This window comes from Physella acuta, unplaced genomic scaffold, assembly GCF_028476545.2.
Source record: "Physella acuta isolate Inbredline_101_S28 unplaced genomic scaffold, ASM2847654v3 ptg000966l, whole genome shotgun sequence".
Lineage (NCBI taxonomy): Eukaryota > Metazoa > Mollusca > Gastropoda > Physidae > Physella > Physella acuta.
Window position 1 is genome coordinate 81,596 of NW_026732483.1, and position 3,366 is coordinate 84,961.

The window sequence follows — 3,366 nt, forward strand, 5'->3', positions numbered from 1 at the left end:
GTATTTTAAAGTTTTCTGAATGCTAACAATGACAAGCAGTAATACGTAACACTAGTAACAGTACAGAATAGTATCTTTCAATATAGCATTGACAGAATGTTTGTAGAGCATAAAAGGTTTTATGACAACGTGCCTAAGCATTACACGCAGTTTACGGTTTTGAATTTACAATCACGAGGCACAATAAACTATTGAATGCGCGGGTTTTATAGACGTACTTTTAAAAAATCTTTCAAATCAGAAGATAGTAAATCGTAAAGTAAAGGTACATTCAAAATATTTAAGAAATCAATAAATAATATATTGTGATATATTATGAGTTTCAAAACAATATAGATCTAGTAACTTTAAATAATACACAAACCGTAGCGTGTAAAAAGGGATCCGTTGGACTAAAGTTCACAGAATGATCAGTCCTCAAGGGAAATAAACATTGTTAAAAAGTAAGAGATAAGAGAGAGAGTTTTGCGTTTCTCATCCTTCGAAATAGATTCCCAGGACATACATAAATATATGTGTATATATATATGTATGTATGTATATATGTATATATATATATATATATATATATATATATATATATATATATATATATATATATATATATATGCGTATCTCTCTTTCTTTCTATCCTCTCTCTCTCTCTTTCTTTCTTTCTTTCTCTCCCTCTTTCTCTCTCTTTCTCTATCTCTCCCCCCCCCCCCTCTCTCTCTCTCTCTCTCTGTATGTATGTGTTAGGTTATAGTCTCTTCTCAGCACACTTTCTTGTTACACAAACCTTTACATTCCCCTGTTGAAAATCAAACTATCAATGCAGATAACTTTATCAAACGCTTTAAAACAATACTTGATAAAGTATGGGTCGTGCACTTAATGGCTAAAAGATAGCGAGTTTTAAAAATCTTTTCAGTCCTTAGTTTTATAATCCTTACTGTTTTATTGACTATCACGTTGAGTAGTTTAACTCAATTAAGTCAATAAATAGGTTGAAGGAATCGCAGCTTAAAATAACTTTTCTTGCAAATATACTTTAAATACATTTAGTCTATTGGGATGAAACGTGATTAAAACGTTTATAATAATTATTCTATTTTTTTAAATTATAATTCATGTTATATTGTCTTTAATAGCCTGAATCCTCCACCATATTCAAAAATTAAGAACGAAGAAGAAGAAGAAGAAGCCGATCCTAGTTTAGTTTAGTTTAATTTAGTTTAGTTTAGTTTAGTTTAGTTTAGTTTAGTTTAGTTTAGTTTAGTTTAGTTTAGTTTAGTTTAGTTTAGTTTAGTTTAGTTTAGTTTAGTTTAGTTTAGTTTAGTTTAGTTTAGTTTAGTTTAGTTTAATTTAATTTAATTTAATTTAGTTTAGTTTAGTTTAGTTTAGTTGGGTTAGGTTAGGTTAGGTTAGGTTAGGTTGGGTTGGGTTGGGTTGGGTTGGGTTGGGTTGGGTTGGGTTGGGTTGGGTTGGGTTAGGTTAGGTTAGGTTAGGTTAGGTTAGGTTAGGTTAGGTTCGGTTCGGTTCGGTTCGGTTCGGTTCGGTTCGGTTCGGTTAGGTTAGGTTAGGTTAGGTTAGGTTAGGTTAGGTTAGGTTAGGTTAGGTTAGGTAAGGTAAGGTTAGGTTAGGTCAGGTCAGGTCAGGTCAGGTCAGGTTAGGTTAGGTTAGGTTAGGTTAGGTTCGGTTCGGTTCGGTTAGGTCACGTCAGGTCAGGTCAGGTCAGGTCAGGTCAGGTCAGGTCAGGTCAGGTCAGGTCAGGTCAGGTCAGGTCAGGTAAGGTAAGGTAAGGTCAGGTCAGGTCAGGTCAGGTCAGGTCAGGTCAGGTCAAGTCGTGTCAGGTCAGGTCAGGATATGGTGTATATATCTATATATATATATATATATATATCTATAAATCTATATCTATCGATATATATATATATATATATATATATATATATATATATACATATATATATATATATATATATATATATATATATATATATATATATAACTATGATTTAATATTTCAAAAAAATTTAAACTTCGCTTTATATAATTTTTTTGAGCATATCAAAAGGCTGAAAGGCGGAAGTAAATTGCTATTAATAAAACACTAACATCTCCTATAATAATCAACCATGCGAAACCATAAACATTCTTTGGCGTTGCTTGAGGCAACTTTTTTTCCTCACGGGTTGTGTCTTTTTTTTTAAAGCAAACCACGATAAAGCTTCTATTTTAAGTGCTTGTAATGGTTAAAGTACATATATAATGTCACAAGAAAACTTCAAACACTGATTGCTAAAGCTTTCATAATTTACAGCAGTGTAGATTGTACGGCTTAATATTTTACTGCTATGAGTTTCGTTCACAGCTCGGTGGTTGAATTATGTCTGTTCTTAAACTCTGTTTTAGATAAGCACATATCAACTTTCTCTACACAGTAGTAACCGCCGTAGCTGTGTAAACATTATATAAAATGTGCTTGCTTAAACGTGACCAGGATTGTGCTATTTGGTACCCAGCCTTGAAGGCGCGTTATTGAATACATGCTGAATGAAATATCTTTAATCTGATCTGTTCACGGTGTGTTGTGAAGCGGTGTCGCTGCGCCGGTATTTTAGCGTTACGTTTCGAAATACACAACAGGATTTAAGAATTCAATTTCTTAGATCGTAGTTGACAAAACCACCCACGTATAAACCTTTCACAATTAAAAAATATTTTTTTTTGTTTTGAGCCGAGTTATAAATGTGATTTCAATCGTTTGTCTTTGATATACGCACTCATTTTTATTAAAATAAGTAAAAGGCAAATTGATTGTTACATATTTGTGCTATTAATTTAAGATCAATAACAGCTTTTTAAATATATTTAACCATCATTCCGCACAATACAACAATAATTCATTTTCTAATACTACATTGTCGAATGCAAAAAGTATTTCCCCATACATTTCTCTCTTACAATCTCTCTTTTCACATAAGTCAAATACCTCAATAATTTACGGACACCCCAAGGTACACTACATGACACGTTTTATAAATACCCTAACCAATGCATATATTAGGGAATGTAGGATACACGCATATTTTTGTAGTTTTATTTTTGGATTTAGAAATAGTATAATTTTTCGAGCTTATGTAATGTGACATTATATAAATTACACCTGCGTCAGTCAGTCTGTATTATTCAGATACACTTAACTATAGCTCTAAACGTTGTGTATAGAGATGGTATCGGTTTACAATAAAAACACGCCACACTTGGACCGAGATAATGTATAGAGTGTTCACCGCACGCAACACTGAATTTATTGGTTAAAAAATGCACACTCTACCAGGAAGTAATATTCAATTGAACTTTGGGACACATATGTTGACATTT